Here is a 16,973-nt window from a genome sequence, read left to right as displayed (position 1 = left end):
CTTTTTGGGAGATGGGTCGGTGGAGGAAAGACCCGCTCAGATGAAAAAGATAACACACCAGATGAATGGTCCCTCCAGTGCTTATGTCATCTGGCACAGCCCCCTAAGTAAGGAGGAATTTCCCTTGTACCTGACAATAACATTTTTTCAAAATAAAATATGTTGAGGCTGAGAAGTTTATCTTGGCTGAGCGTTGTACCATTAACTCAAGATTAAATGCATCCTGTCCAAATTCTTTTGCTACTTGTAATGGGTCTCAGGCTCGTGGTCTCCAGATGTTGATTCTATGAGTGTCCCAAGAAAAGACGCTAATTGCTGTTTGCGGTAGAAGCATGGAAGTGAGGCTGTGGTGGCTGTCCCGGCGCACTCCCCACGTGCCCCTGCAGAGCCAAGGCAGGACTCCCCCGGCCACTGCAGCTTCGCCTGCTGAAGTGCACAAGGTTGGCGGAGGTTCCGCTGAGTCCCTCCCTGCACACTATCTTTAGCTGAAAGCAGCTGCCATGCAGCCCCTCCAGTGGGGCAGCGGGATCTCATGATTGACTGATGTGGGGGAACAAAAGCTTAGCCCTTCGGTGCTTCAGTTTGGGACAAGTTCAAAGTGCCACCCGGCTCCAGAGCTCTGACCCTTATGAGGCTGGCTGAGGCTGTTGTGAGGGCTTCCGTATTAAACTGCTTCTGGCCACACTTTCTTTCTTTCTTTCTTTTTTGAGATGGAGTCTTGCTCTGTCACCCAGGTGGGAGTGCAGTAGTACCATCTCGTCAACCTCCGCCTCCCCGGTTTAAGCGATTCTCCTACCTCAGCCTCCCAAGTAGCTGGGATTACAGGTGCGCACCACCATGCCTGGCTAATTTTTGTATTTTTAGTAGAGATGAGGTTTCTCCATGTTGACCAGGCTGGTCTCGAACTCCTGACCTTAAGTGATTCACCCAATGGGCCTCCCAAAGTGCTGGGATTACAGGCATGAGCCACCGCACCCGGGATAAAATTCTTCACTCCTCTGAAGGGGTTAGTTCAGAGGATGTTCCCTATAAACTTACTGCACCTCCATCTCCAGCTCAGAGATGTTGGTGCCAGGAAGAGTTTGAGGAAGCAGACTGTGTATGGGATTTTGAAGTTCGATCAGTCACCAGCCAGTTGACCGTAAGGACCCCATCTCTTGTGGCAGTGAAGGACTGATTGTCCCACACATGCTGTGCAATTGGTAAAAACTTCCATGATACACTTGGGTGGAACAACTATGGAAAGGAATACACAGGAGGTGCAAGACCTCAGGAGTTGGAAAGGCTGGTAAGGAGGGAGAACAATGGAGGCAGGTGGCTGTTGCTGAGAACCATCCATACATTTGAGAAAGACTGGAAGGCTGAGAGTGATTAATCATGAAGGTCACGTGTGGCGGCCAGAGGACCTCCTTGGTAGCATACAAAGAGACCATTATCTCTCACAACTTGAGGGCAGAAAAGGCATCAGGCCCCAGATTGAATTTTTTTTTTTTCAGACGCAGTCTTACTCTGTTGCCCAGGCTGGAGTGCAGTGGCGCAATCTCGGCTCACTGCAACCTCCACCTCCTGGGTTCAAGCCATTTTCCTGCCTCAACCTCCCAAGTAGCTGGGATTACAAGCATGAGCCACCATGGCTGGCTAACTTTTTTTTTTGTATTTTTAGGAGAGTTGGGGTTTCACCATGCAGGTCAGGCTGGTCTCGAACTCCCGACCTCAAATGATCTGCCCACCTTGGCCTCCCAAAGTGCTGGGATTACAGATGTGAGCCACCTTGCCCAGTCCAGGATTGAATTTATAAGAATTGCAGCACCCCAGAGATTGTCACATTCTTAACCCTATGGAGTCTGTGATGCCAAGGTCAGCGTCCTTGTGCCAGTGCCGTGAGACTTCAGCGCAGTTCAATGCCTCCTTCCCTCTCCCCAGCCCCACACCCTTCACTCCTCACGAGAGCACCCCCAAAAGATTCTTCCTGTACCCTAATCTCAATTTCAGAATCAGCTTCCCACGGAACCCCATGTTGGACAGGGCACACGGCCATACCAACGTGATCAGTTCCCCACCAGCAGGTCTCAGCTTAGGTTTGGATGACTTCCCCGGTTTCTCCTCAGTCTTCGCAGTTACTATTCTCTGCACCTGAAGCACTGCTCCTGGGCGACTTGCGGCAGCTCGTCACCCAGCCTTCAGCTCAAATCTGGCTTCCTCGAAAGCTGAAGTACCCCCGTCACTTATGCTGAAGTATCCCCGTCACGCCTGCTCAGTTTCTGTATTTCACATTACCCTGTTTTATTTGCTTCACAGCCCTGACAAGCATTTGAAACTATTTGCTCATTTATTTGTTTATTTTACTTTCCATCCTTCCCACTAGATGGAAGTTTCATGAAGCCCCAGGCCAGTGTTTAGTGTTGTGCTGAGGTGCTATATAAATATTTTTGAAGGCAATAAATAAATAAATAAGGAAAAGGAAGGATGGAACGAAGAAAGGAAAAAGGGAGGAGTACTGGGTTCAAATTCTGACTTTGGGTCAGCTACTCAGGAGGCTGAACCAGGAGAATCGTTTGAACCCAGGAGGTGGAGGTTGCAGTGAGCCGAGATCGCGCCACTGCACTCCAGCCTGGCGACCAGACTCCGTCTCAAAAAAAGAAAAAAATTCTAACTCTGGTGAACCTAGAAAGATTCTTTGACTTCTTTCAGCTTTTGCTGCCTTCTATGTCAACAGGGGATGCAAATTCTTTTTGAAATTCAATTAGATACTTTGGGCAGAGAGCCTACGTTTTGCTTCTTCCCCTGGACACATCTGGAATGTTCTCTTTAGAATAGCACTTAAGTCTTTCTTATTTTTCTTCTTACTCACTTTGTCCTCCTTTCACCTCTCACTTCTCGTCTAAAGGGGAGATGTCCAGAGAACTGAAGTTAAGGGAGATGTTTTTGAGAGATGATGTCACATGCGTGGAAGGCAGCCTGCGAGCCAGAGCAGGACTTACCCAGGCTTCCTGGTGTTGTGTGTTTATATTAGTTATTATTGTGGTGTGTGTGGGAGGGGCCGTTGGGGTCTAACCTTACAGGAGTCAGTAGGCACCAGGCTCTCCCGAACCACAGCTGCTGTCCTGGAATGACTCCACGGCGGCTTCCCAAGGGAAGGCTGCTTCGAACGCTGTGCGCCAGGAACCTGGCCAGCAGCTCCCGTCTCTGGCATTTTCCATCTTGGTTCCTACTTTCTTTTCAAAGTCTTGTCCTCCACCTTATTGAGAATTAGCAATGGGATGGGATGTTCACCTGCATCTATTCACTCATTTATTTTATTCTTTATGAAAGTAATAAATGGTCTCGGAAAAACCCAGGACCGGTGCAAATAACTGGGAGAAAATAAAGTTGAAATTACTGTTTTAATTTGTAGCCATGTTCTCCCAGGACTTTTTCCCTACAATTTCTTAAATTGAATTTTATCAGGTCTAAGGGATATTTACAGATAGTTTAAAAACCAGAGAGTGTTGGCTTTTGATGACAATTAGCAATCTAAGGCCCCAGACTTCTCTCCGGATTCCCGCTCCCTGGAGGCAATGGCGATTATTCCCTTCAGCTGTGTACTGCTGTTTACCTCCCTCAGTCTAAACACGAGGCTTATATTACCATTTCTTGATCTACTACTTTTAGGTTTTTGCGTTTTGACTTCTTGGCGTGGTGGATGAGATTTTATGCCTCTTACTCTTGCCCTAACAGCTTAGCCACATATATTTCCCCCCAATATATTCTATTCATTTGGCTAAACCATCGTTATTTTAATATATTTGGAATAGAGCCATTTTTTCTACTATTGTATTTCTTGTCTAGTACTACTTTTTTTTTTTGCAATTAATAAATATTGTTTACTTAGTTTTCTATGTATCTATCTCTAATTCCCCTCCCACCCCTCAGTGGAACTGTATTTCTTCAGTACCGTTTTTTTTTTTTTTTTTTGAGACACAGTCTCACTCTGTCATCCAGGCTGGAGTACAGTGGCACAGTCTTGGCTCATTGCAGCCTCTGCCTCCCAGGTTTGAGCGATTCTCCTGCTTCAGCCTCCTGAGTAGCTGGGATTATAGGCACCTGCCACCACACCCGGGTAATTCTTGTATTCTTAGTAGAGATGGGTTTCACCATGTTGGCCAAGCTGGTCTCAAATTCCTGACCTCAGGAGATCTGCTCCCTCAGCCTCCGGAAGTGCTGGGATTACAGGCGTGAGTCACTGCACTTAGCCTCCTCAGTATTGTGATGAGTGCCTTCAAACACAGAACCAGCTCTGTCTTCCATTTGTTCCTTGGAAACGTCCTCCCTGGAGCACCCCATCCTCCTTCTCCAACCTGGAGCACCTACGTTCTCAGGCCCAGCTGTGATCTAGCCCTTCTCTCCACCAACTTTGGAAGCGTTCCCATCTCTTACTTCTTGTGCTAGATTTCAGTCCTACACATCATGGTTTTCTAAGAGCTTTTTTTTTTTTTGCTTTTTTTACCTTTAACAGCTTATTGAAGTATAATTAACAGACAGCAAACCTCACATATAAAAATGTACAATCTGATGAATTTTGACACATGCATACATTTGAGTAACCATCACCATCATCAGGATAATGAGCATGTTCGTCACCCCCAAAGCTTCCTTGTGTCTCTTTTTTTCTGTCTGTTTTTTGAGATGGAATCTCACTCTGTTGCCCAGGCTGGAGGGCAGTGGTGCTATCTCAGCTCACTACAACCTCTGCTTCTTGGATTCAAGCAATTCTCCTGCCTCAGCTCCCCCAGTAGCTGGGATTACAGGTACCCACCACCATGCCAGGCTAATTTTTGTATTTTTGGTAGAGACGGGGTTTCACCATGTTGGCCAGGCTGGTCTTGAACTCCTGACCTCTAGTGATCTGCCTGCCTTGGCCTCCCAAAGTTCTGGGATTACAGGGGTAAGCCACTGCGCTCAGCCCCTCGTGTCTCTTGGTCATTGCTCTCTTCTGCTTCTCTCCCCATTCCCAGGCTTTCTGTCAATATAGAGTAGTTGGCATTTTCTAGAATTTTATTTTTATTGATTTGTTTATTTTCTTTTGAGACAGAGTTTCACTCTTGTTGCCCACATTGAAGTGCAATGGAGCAATCTCGGCTCACTGCAAACACCGCTTCCTGCATTCAAGCAATTCTCCTGCCTCAGCCTCCGACATAGCTGGGACTACAGGCGCACACTACTACACCTGGCTAATTTTTGTATTTTTAGTAGAGACAAGGTTTCACCATGTTGGCCAGGCTGGTCTTGAACCTCTAGCCTCAGATGATCCACACCTCTCAGCCTCCCAAAGTGCTGGGATTACAGGTGTGAGCCACCCTGGCTTTATTGTTGTTTTTTAAATAAACTACCAAATTATCTTCTATATTGTCTGTTTTCATGCTCCTCATAAAGACATACCCAGGACAGGGAAATTTACAAAACAAAGTGGCTTCCTCACAATCATGGTGGAAGGCAAGGAGGAGCAAGTCACATCTTACCAGGATGGCAGCAGGCAAAAAGAGAGCTTGTGCAGAAACTCCTGTTTTTAAAAATCATCAGATCTCATGAGACCCATTCACCATCACAAGAACAGCATAGGAAAGACCCACCCCCATGATTCAGTCATCTCCCAGCAGGTCCCTCCCACAACATGTGGGAATTATGGAAGCTACGAGGTAAGATTTGGGTGGGGACAGAGCCAAGCCATATCATCTTCTGAAATGTCTGTACCATATTAGCTTTTCACCAGCAGTGAATGAGAGGTCCAGTTGTTCCACATGTGTGTCAATACTTGGTATGATCAGCCTTTTAAATTTCAGGCATTCTATTCAGTGGTATCTACTGAGGTTTCAGTTTCCATTTCGTAATGCTGAGCTTCTTTTCACATGCGTAGTTGCCATCCAAATATCTTCTTCGTTGTTCACATCTTTTGCTCATTTTATTGTGAAGTTGTTGGTTTTCTTTTTATCAAGTTTTGAGAATTCTGTGTATATTGTGAATACAAATGCTTTATCACATAGGTGCTTTGCAAATATTTCCCCCTAGCCTGTGGCTTGTATTTTGTAACAGTGATTTGGAAGAGCAGAATGGAAAGTTTTTCTTTTTTTTTTTTTCTTTTCTTTTTTTTGAGACAAGATCTTGTCCTGTCACCCAGGCTGGAATACAGTGGTGCAGTCATAGCTCACTGCAGCCTTGAACTTCTGGGCTCAAGTGATCCTTCCACCTCAGCCTCCTAAGTAGCTGGGAACACAGGTGCACACCACCACACCTGGTTAATTAAAACAATTTTTTAAAGTCTCACTGTATTACTGAAGCTGGTCTGGAACACCTGGCCTTGAGTGGTCCCCTCAGCCTCCCCAGACTCCGGGATTGCAGGTATGAGCCACATCACACCTGGCTTGAAGAGAAGAGGTTCTTAATACTGATGAAGTCCACTTATCTTCTCCCCCCACCCACAGATTGTGTTTTTGGTATTGTATCTAAGAGATTGTTGCTTAACTCAAGACCACAAAGATTTTTTTTCTGTTTTTTAGTCTAAGATTTTTGTAACATTTAAGTCTCCATCCATTTTGAGTTAAATTTTGTGTATGGTGTGATGTCTGGATCAACATTCATTTTTTGCATATGCATAACCAATTATTTTAACACCATTTATGAAAAGACAGTCTTTTTGCCCATAAATTAACTTTGCATGTGTCTTGAAAATCAGCTATCTATATGCATGTGGGTCTACCTGTTTTGTCATATTTAACTATTTGTATAGTTTGAGATTATTACCACACTGTCTTAATTTTTATAGCTTTACAAGTCTCAAAGTCAGATAGGGTCAGTTCCCAACTTTGTTATTTTTCAAAGTTATTTTCACTATTTTAGATTTTTTTAAATTTTCATGTTAATTTTAGAACTAATATGTCAAATTCTTTCCTTCTTTCCTTCCTTCCTTCCTTCCCTCCCTCCCTTCCTTCTTTCTCTCTTTCTTTCTTTCTATCTCTGTCACCCAGGCTGGAGTGTAGTGGTGCAATCTCAGCTCACTGCAACCTCCGCCTCCCAGGTTCAAGTGATTCTCCTGCCTCAGCCACCCGAGTAGCTGGGATTACAGGCATGTGCCACCATGCCTAGCTAATTTTTGTGTGTTTAGTAGAGACAGGGTTTCACCATGTTGGCCAGTCTGGTCTCAAACTCCTGGCCTCAAGTGATCCACCCACCTCAACCTCCCGAAGTGCTGGGATTACAGGCGTGAGCCACTGTGCCGGCCATTACGTGAAATTTCTACTAAAGAAGCTTGCTAGAATTTTTCTGGAAGTATGTTGAATTTGGAACAATTTAGTGAGAACTGACCTCTTAAGAATATTGGGTCATTCAATACATGAACATATATGTGTGTGTGTGTGTGTGTGTATACACATACACATGAACATATACAAATATATATATATATACACTTTTTTTGAGACGGAGTACATGAACATATATTGCTCTCCACATATTTAAGTCTTCTTTAATTTTCTTTCAGCAGTGTTTTGTAGCTCCCAGTATAGAGGTCTTACACACCTCTTGTCAGACCTATCCTTTAGTAGTTAATATTTTGGATGCTATGATTGTAACTGGTATTGATTTTATTTCAATTTCTGCCTCTTTATTTTGAGTATCTAGAAATACCACCGCTTTTTATTTATTTAATCTTGTGTCCTGCAACTCTGCTAAACTCACTTTATGGACATATGTCTTTATTTCTTTTAGGTAAATGTCTAGGAGTGGAATGTCTGAGTCATATAGAGGTGTAATTTTACCCTCTGTATGGTAGTTCTAGTAGCTTTTATGTAGACTCAAAAGAATTTCCTGCGTACGTGATCATGTCATCTGTAAACAAACACAGTTTTATTTCTTCCTTCCTAATTTTAGATGCCTTTTAATACTTCTTGCCTTTATGCAATTGCTTCGACATTTAGCACAAATGTTACATAGACATGGTTAGAGTCTTTCTATGATGGTAGTTGTAGAGTTTTTGTAGATGTCCTTTATCTGATTGAGGAAGTTTACCAATGTTCCTGGTTTGCTGTGAATTCTTGTCAGAAATAGAGGTTGGGCTTTGTCAAATGCTTTTCCTGTCATCTAGAGATAATCATATGCTTTCTTGCTTCATTTTAGTTTGGAGTTTAGTCTGTTGATGTGGTGGGTTACATTACTTGATTTTCAAATGTAAGACCAATCTTGTATTTCTGGAATAAACTGCGTTGGCTGTTAATGTATTATCCTTTTTATACATTGTTGGATTAAATTTGCTAAAACCATTTAACAATGGTTGCATATGTTCATGAGGGAAATTGATCAAGTTTTCTGGCAATGCCTTTATCTGGTTTTGATATTATTGAATGCTGGTCTCATAGGATCTGTTAGGAATTATTCTTTCTGATTCAGTATTCTGGACAATTTTGTGCATATAATCAGTATTATTTCTTCCTTAAACGTCTGCTGGAACTCACCAGTGAAACCATCTGGGCCTGGATTTTCTTTGTGGAAAAGTTTTTAACAACAAGCTCAATTTATTTAAAAGGCATAATGTCATTACGTTATCCATTTCTTTTTGAGTAAGCTTTGGTAGTTTGTCTTCCTAGAAATTTATCCATTTTATTTAATTTTTCAAATTTATTGGCATAGAATTGCTCATAATATTCATTTATTATCCTTTAAATACCTGGAGGATCTGTAGTGATGTCACCTCACTCATTGCTGCTACTGACTGTGTTTTGTATGGTGAAGTCAAAATAAAAATGTAGAGCTCAATCTGTAAACTTAATGTTTTATTTGGGAAGAGAAAATTGCAGTTCCGGGCGTACATGCAGACCAGGTGACCTTTGGCATGTCTGAAGAACAAAGACAAGGTTAGAGATTTTATTAAAAAGAAGGAGAAATGTCACTTATTACTCTTTGAGAAAGTTCATTGGCACTAGCAAGCGTTTGGAAAGCTGGGAAGCTCCAATAGGTGAGCCACAGTGATGAGCCAAACTAGGTCTAGAGTTATCTCAGAAGCGATGGATAAAACTGGTTTTAGGTTACAACAAGTAGTTTCAGCAGCCATACTTATAAGAATTACATTCTCGGAGCAATGCTTTATACCCTGCCTGAATTTTCTTCGATGGCTTCTTGACTCTGTTTTAGTTGGGAATAACAAGAATAACTCAATTCTTATGATCAACTTTCACATTTATTTTTTTCCCTCGTCAGTCTGCCTAGAAGTTTATCAATTTTATCGATCTCAAAAAGCCAGCCTTTGGTTTCACTGATTTTCACTATTATTTATGTGGTTTTTCTATCTTATTAATTTTTTTCTTTTTTCTTTTTCTTTTTTGAGGCAGAGTCTCACTCTGTTGCCTCAACTAGAATGCAGGAGGGTGATCTTGGCTCACGGTAACGTCCACTTCCCGGTATCAAGAAATTTCTGACTAATTTTTGTATTTTTAGTAAAGACAGGGTTTCACCACATTGGGCAGGTTGGTGTCAAACTCCTGACTTCAAGTGATCCGCCCACACTGGCCTTCTAACGTGCTAGGATTATAGGCATGTTTTTTTTTTCTTTGATCTCTCTTCTAGTTTCTTTTCTTCAGTTGTTCTTGTCTTTCTAGTTTCTTAGAATGAAACATGAGGTCCTGAATTTGAGAACTTTCTTCTTTTTTATTTGATCATTTAGTATTATAAATTTCTAAATACTGCTTTGTTTTCATTTTCTTTTAGTGGAAAATGTTTTTAAATTTACTTTCAGACTTTCTCTTTCAATCACAGATTATTCAGAGGTGTGCTTATTTGGTTTCCAAATATTTTTGATTTCCTAGCTATCTTTCTACTACTAATTTCTAATTTAATTTCATTGTGGTCAGAGAATATACTTTGTAAAGACTAGAATTTTTAAAAGTATACCGAAGGTCAGGCATGGTGGCTCACTCCTATAATCCCAGCACTTTGGGAGGCCAAGGCAGGCGAATCACCTGAGATCAGTAGTTTGAGACCAGCCTGGCCAACATAATGAAGCTCTGTCTCTACTAAAAATACAAAAATTAGCCAGGCATGATGGCAGGTGCCTGTAATCTCAGCTACTCAGGAGCCTGAGGCAGGAGAATCTCTTGAACCTGGGAGGTGAAGGTTGCAGTGAGCTGAGATGGTGCTACTGCACTCCAGCCTGGGCGACAGAGCAAGACTTCATCTCAAAAACAAAACAAAACAAAAAGGATAGTGAAACTTCTTTGTTTTATGGCCTAGATTATATTCTGTCTTGGTTAATGTTCATGTGCACTTGAATGTATATTCTGCTGTTGTTGAGTGTAGTGTTCTATGAATGTCTACTAAGTCAAGTTGGTTGATAGTGTTTTCAAGTCATCTGTATTCATACTAATTATATGTCTTCTCGTTTTATAATTATTGAGAGAGGGTTGGCAAGTTCTCAGACCATAATTTGGACTTGTCTATTTCTCCTTGAAATTTGATTAGTTTTTGCTTAATTTATTATTTAATTTAATTAATTTATTTCTCTTCCCATCAGAGAGATTATATGCCAATGTCTGAACAAGATTTGAGGGAGGCACATCTCACACATACACCTGAAAGATTGCATCATTCTTATGAACTACAAAAGGATCACTTCGTTCATTTTTGTAATTTAAAAATTTTTTTGAGACAGGGTCTCACTCTGTCACCCAGGCTGGAGTGCAATCATGTGATCTCAGCTCACTGCAACCTCTGCCTCCCAGGTTTGAGCGATCCTCCTGCCTCAACCTCCTGAGTAGCTGGGACTACAGCTGTGAGCCACAACACCTGGCCAATTGTTTTGTATTTTTTGCAGAGATGGGGTTTCACCACATTGGCCAGGCAGGCCTTCAGCTCCTGGCCTTAAGTGATCTGCCAGCCTCGGCCTCCCAAAGTGCTGGGATTACAGGCATGAGCCACTATGCCCAGCCACCTTATTTATTTTTAAGTTTGGTTATTAAGGCAAATAAATATTTAGCATTGTAACGTCTTGTGTATTGACTTGCTCTATCCCTGGTAATATTCTTTGCCTGAAATCTACATGATTTGATAGCAATATTAACAAAACCATTTCATTTACTTATGATTACAATTAGCATAGCATATCTACTTCCTTTTTTTTTTTTTTGCTTAATCTTATTTGTATCTATATATTAAAATGGGTTTCTTGTAGGCAATCTATCATTGGGTCTTGGTTTTTTTTCACTTTTGTTATTATGGTGAAATTTATATAACATAAAATTTATTATTTTAACCCTTTCTAAGTGTACAATTCAGTGACAGTAAATAACATTCATAATGTTGTACATCTATCACTGCTCTCCATTGCCAGAACTTTTTCATCATCCCAAATGACTCTCTTTACGTATTGAACAATATCTTTCCTCTCCCAGCCCTGGTAACCGCTAGCATACTTTCTGCCTCTATGAATTGACTATTCTAGGTACCTCATATAAGTGGAATCACAATATTTATCCTTTTATGTTCGGCTCCTTTCCCTTAACATAATGTCTTCAAGGTTAATCTATGTTGTAGCATACATCAGAATTTTATTTTTCTGAAAGCTGAGTAATAATCTGTTGCATGTATATAAAACATTTTGTTAATCCATTGACCTATCCATGAACATTTGGGTTATTTTTACTTTTTTTTTTTTTTGAGACAGAGTCCCACTCTGTCACTCAGGCTGGAGTGCAGGGGCACAATCTCGGCTCACCGCAGCCTCCACCTCCTGGATTCAGGTGATTCGCCTCCCTCAGCCTCCCAAGTAGCTGGGATTACAGGTGCACATCACCACAACCCAGCTACTTTTTACATTTTTTATAGAGATGGGGTTTCACCATGCGGGCCAGACTGGTCTCAAATTCCCGATCTCAAGTGATCTGCTTGCCTCAGTCTCCCAAAGCGCTGGGATTACAGGCCATTTTCTCCGTTTGTTTTTTGTGCACAATGCTGCTATAAACACTAGTGTACAAATATCTGAGTTCCTGCTTTCAATTCTTTGGAAATTGAAATATGTCTGGAAGTGAATTCCCGGATCATATGGCAACACAGTGTTTCACTTTTTGAGGAAATTCCACAGTGATTATACTGGTTTATGTTCCCACCAGTGATGCACCAGGTTCCGATTTCTCAACATCCTTGCTGATACTTGTTATTTTCTATTTTTAAATTTTGTTTTGTTTTTTAATTTGAACAGAATAGCCATCCTAATGGATATAAAGTGGTGGGTCCTATTTCTTAACCTAGTCTGACAGTATCTGCTTTTTAATTAAGGCTTGTGTTAGTTATCTACCACTGCGTCACAAATTACCACGAAACAGTGGCTTAAGAACAAAACATTTTTTAACTCTCAGGTTTTGAGGGTCAGAAATCTTGAAGCAACTTATTTGGGCAGATCTGACTCAGAGTCTCTCATAACCATCAAGCTGTCAGATGGGGCTGCAGACTCTGAGCATTTGACTGGGGCTGAAGAACCCACTTCTGAGCTCATCCAAGAGCCTGTTTGCAGGAGGCTATAGTTTCGTACCATGTGGGCCTCTCCATTGGACTGCTCTCAGCATGGCTTTTCCCATAGCTGATACTAATACTGGGAGAAAGAGGAAGAGAGAGAGAGAAAGAATGCAATGCTGCCCTGCCCTTTATGGCCTAATCACCAATTACACACCATCACACCTGCCTTATCCTTTGCTTAGTAAGTCACAAAGCTCAGTTCATGCTTTATGGAAGAAGCTTATATGGTGGTGTGAATACCAGAAGATGGGCCTCAATGCTGGCCATCTTGGAGGCTGGCAACCACAAAGTATTTAGGCCATTTATATTTAGTATAATTGTTGATATGTTTGTGTTCAAATCTATTATCTTAACTATTTTTTTCTGTTTCTACCATCTGTTCTTTGTTTCATTTTCCCCCTTTTATACATTATTTTTAATTAATTGAATATTGTTTATGATTCTGTTGTAACAACTTTGTTAGTCTGGTAGCTATAACTCCTTGTGATGTTATTTTAGAGGTTACTTTACAGTCTATAGTATACATCTTTAACTTCTACAGCTATCTTCAACGGATATTATACTACTTCATGTATCAGAACCTTACAACAATATACTTCTATTTTTTCCTTCTAGGCCTTTGTGATATTATTCTCATATATTTTACCTCTATATATGTTAGCAACATCAAAATATGACCGGGCGTGATGGCTCACACCTGTAATCCCAGCACTTTGGGAGGCTGAGGCAGATGGATCATGAGGTCAGGAGTTCAAGACCAGCCTGGCAAACATGGTGAAACCCCGTCTCTACTAAAAGTACAAAAAAATAGCTAGGTGTGGTGGCATGCACGTGTAATCCCAGCTACTTGGGAGGCTGAGGCAGGAGAATTGCTTGAACCCAGGAAGTGGCAGTTGTAGTGAGTTGATTGTGCCATTCCACTCCAGCTTGGGCAACAGAGCAAGACTCCGTCTCAAAAAAAAAATCAAAATACGTTATTAATAGTTTTGTTTTAATCACTTTTACCTCTTAAAAATGTCAATAACAAAAATAATAATAGCCTTTATGCTTATTCATGTATGTACTATATCTAGTGCTTCTCATTTTTTGGTCTGAATCCAGCTTTCCATCTGGTATCATTTTCTTTCTGCTTGAAGTATTTCCTTTAAAGATTCTTATAGTGCAGGTCTGCTGGTGCTGAATTATTTCAGCTTTTATATGTCTGAAAAAGTCTTTATTTCATCCTTGTTTTTAAAAAGATAATTTCACTGCATGTGGAATTCTATGTTGACAGGTTTTCCTTTTTTTCAGTGCTTTAAAGATGTTGCTTCACTGTCTTTGAGTTTACATTGTTTTTCATGAGAAATCTGCTATTAGTCATATATCTTTTTTCTTTTGTATACAATGTGCCCTTCCCTCATCCCTCACTAATTTTAGGATTTGTCTTTTTATCACTAGTTTTAAATGATTTGATGATACTATGGCTTGGTATGGTTTTTGTTAAATGTTTGTTTTAGCCTCTTAAATCTATAGGTTTATAATTTTCATCAAATCTGGAAGCTTTTTGGTGTTATTTCTTCATACGTATAAATGTGTGTGTGTGTGTGTGTGTGTGTGTGTGTGTGTGTGTATTTGAGACACAGTTTCACTCTGTCATGCTATTTCAGCTCATTGCAACCTCTTCCTCCTGGGTTCAAGCAACTCTTATGTCTCAGTCTCCCTAGCAGCTGTGATTACAGGTGCATGCTACCACGCCCAGCTAATTTTTGTATTGTTAATAGAGATAGGGTTTCACCGTGTTGGCCATGCACCTGGGCTTCCCAAAGTGCTGGGATTACAGGTGTGAGCCACCTCACCTGGCCTCAAATATTTTTCTGTTTTCTTTTGTTTTCTTTGGGAACACTGATGTCCAAGTCACTCACCATCACATTTTCCTTATCCTGTTGTCTGGAAGTTAGTCACTAAGCACAGGTCGCACTCGATGAGGGGTTTACATGATGGCATGTGTAGCAGGAACTGTGGATCATTTGCTGTGAAGTATATTTTACAGTAACTCACACTTGATTGCTCGAAGTTGTCCTACATTTGGCTAATACTCTGTTTATTTGTGTTTTAGTCTTTTCTGTGTTTCATTTTGAAACATTTTTATTGATGTGTCTTCAAGTTTGCTAATCTTTTTTTTTCCACAATGTACAATCTGCCATTATTCCCTTCCAATGTACTTTTCATATCAGATATAAAAATTTTTCTCTTTAGAGATTCTGTTTGGATCTTAGTTGTATCTTTTTTTCTCTACTAAACGTGTTCAATCTTTTGTCTAACTCCTTAGAGATATAAAATTTGGTTATAGCAATTTTTTTCTTTTCTTCTTTTTTTTTTTGAGATGGAGTCTTATACTGTCCCGCAGGCTGGTATGGTCTCAGCTCACTGAACCTCCGCTTCCCAGATTCAAGCTATTCTCCTACCTCAGCCTCCTAAGTAGCTGGGACTATACATGCATACCACCACTCCTGGCTAACTTTTTTGGATTTTTAGTAAAGATGGGATTTAGCCATTTTGGCCAGGCTGGTCTCGAACTCTTGAGCTCAAGCAATCTGTCTGCTGAGGCCTCTCAAAGTGCTGGTATTACAGGCATAAGCCACCATGCCTGGCCCTATAACAATTATTTTAATGTCTTTGTCTACTATTTCTATCATTTGTGCCATTTCTGGGTGAGTTTCCATAAATGAGTTTTTTCTTCAGTATGGGGTTCATTTACCTTTTTATGGTGATTTTTTAAATTGGATGCCAAACATTGTGAATTTTATTGGTGTTGGGTACTAGATATGTTTTCTTTCCTAAATTTTTTTTTTTTTAGAAATGAAGTCTCACAATGCTGCCCAGGCTGGTCTCGAACTCCTGAGCTCAAGTGATCATCCGCTTTGGCCTCCCAAAGTGCTAGGATTATAGGCATGAGCCACCATGCTGACCCAGGACATTTCCCCAGATATCCTGCTTCATCTTCTCAAACTCAGAGAAGCCTTTAGCTTCTGCCTGGATGTGTCCTCCCTGTATGTAGGGCTCTCTTTGTTTCACTAATCTTTGTTATCCAAGGTTTAATGTCTTCAGAGCCGTTGTTTCTTATATTTGGTCTAGTTCTGTATTTGTTTCAGGTGGGAAGGTAAATCTGGTTCCTAGGACTCCATCTTTGCCATGTCCTGTGTCTTTTTCTCTTAACTCTCATTTTGATGGAATATTTTCTGCAGCAACTTCCTGAGGAAGAATTTGTGGACATAAAGTTTGAGATCTTCCAAGTCTGAGATTTTTTTCTCAATTTACATTTGATTGATAATTTGGTTGGGTATAACATTCTATATTTGAAAAATATTTTCCCTCAGAATGTTTAAGAAAGTACATCCATGTGTTTTTAGCTACTAGTTTTCTGGTTGATTCCTTCCCCTTCTGAAAAAAAAACAAAACTTTCAGTATATCTTCTTCATACTTATATTATTCAATTTCATAGCAATGTACTTTTTTTCAAATGTCCAACATTATGCTGGGCATTTAGAAAACCTTTTCTATTAAAAAATGTCAACTTTAGGAGACCAAGTTGGGTGGAATGCTTGAGCTCAGGAGTTTGAGACCATTCTGGGCAACATGGTGAAACGCCATCTCTACAAAAAAATAACAAAAATTAGCCAGGCTTGGTGGTCCACACCTGTAGTCCCAGCTACTTGGGAGGCTGAGGTGGGAAAATTGCTTGAGCCAAGAGGCTCAAGGGTGCAGTGAGCTGTGATTGCACCTCTGCACTTCAGCCTGGGCAACAGAGCAAGACCCTGTCTCTAAAAATATATATATAGTTTTTAGCTCTAGGAAGTTATATATACATACATACATATATATATATATATATTCCTTATCTCTAGGATATTATATCTAGCTGGTCTTACTGAGGAAGTTAGATTCACTTTTTTTCTCTCTTCTCAGTCAGATACCACTCATCTATCTGTTTTCACATTTTTAGAACTTTGGAGTCTCTTACTAGCTGCTGTCTCTTAGTTTGCTCAGCCTACTGAAGAAAGGTTATTCTTCTTTCTGCTAAGTCAGTTACTACTAATTCATTTATTTTGCAGCTTCTAGAATTTTGTAGACGTCTCTTGTCCACTGTCCTCTGCTCTCTCGTTCTCTCTGCCCCTGTAGTTTGTGCCTTTTGCATTCCTTTACTATCCTGTTGGTGGGAACGCAGGAGGGAATGGAGGGAATGTGTGTGTCCAGGGGGCATTTACTGGAAAGACAAGGCGGCGGCAATCAAACTGTGCAGGGTGGAAACATGTGGTGATCAGGAAGCTCAGAGTCCACTCCCTGCTGGCCAGAGCTTGCTGACTTCCACTGCCCAGTCAGGACTAGTTCAAAGAAGAGCAAGGAGGAGACCATAAATGTGCCAATGAAAGAGAGTTTATGCCCCCTAGACATAGCTATGGAAA

The 16,973-nt window shown here is 40.8% G+C and overlaps 1 non-coding gene across 1 annotated transcript; it reads right to left on the bottom strand.

Annotated features, from left to right (window-relative positions):
* Positions 1–10,528: 10,528 nt before the first annotated feature.
* On the bottom strand, positions 10,529–10,630 carry LOC135269843 (small nucleolar RNA U13). The gene has a single exon (XR_010338093.1). It is a non-coding gene; the product is annotated as a small nucleolar RNA U13 (small nucleolar RNA).
* Between the last annotated feature and the right edge of the window lie 6,343 nt (positions 10,631–16,973).

This window comes from Aotus nancymaae, unplaced genomic scaffold, assembly GCF_030222135.1.
Source record: "Aotus nancymaae isolate 86718 unplaced genomic scaffold, 86718_ANA_hifiasm-v0.15.2.pri h1tg000057l, whole genome shotgun sequence".
Classification (NCBI taxonomy): domain Eukaryota; kingdom Metazoa; phylum Chordata; class Mammalia; order Primates; family Aotidae; genus Aotus; species Aotus nancymaae.
Note: the sequence above shows the minus strand (reverse complement) of the source record. Positions and strands in the feature narration are given on the sequence as shown.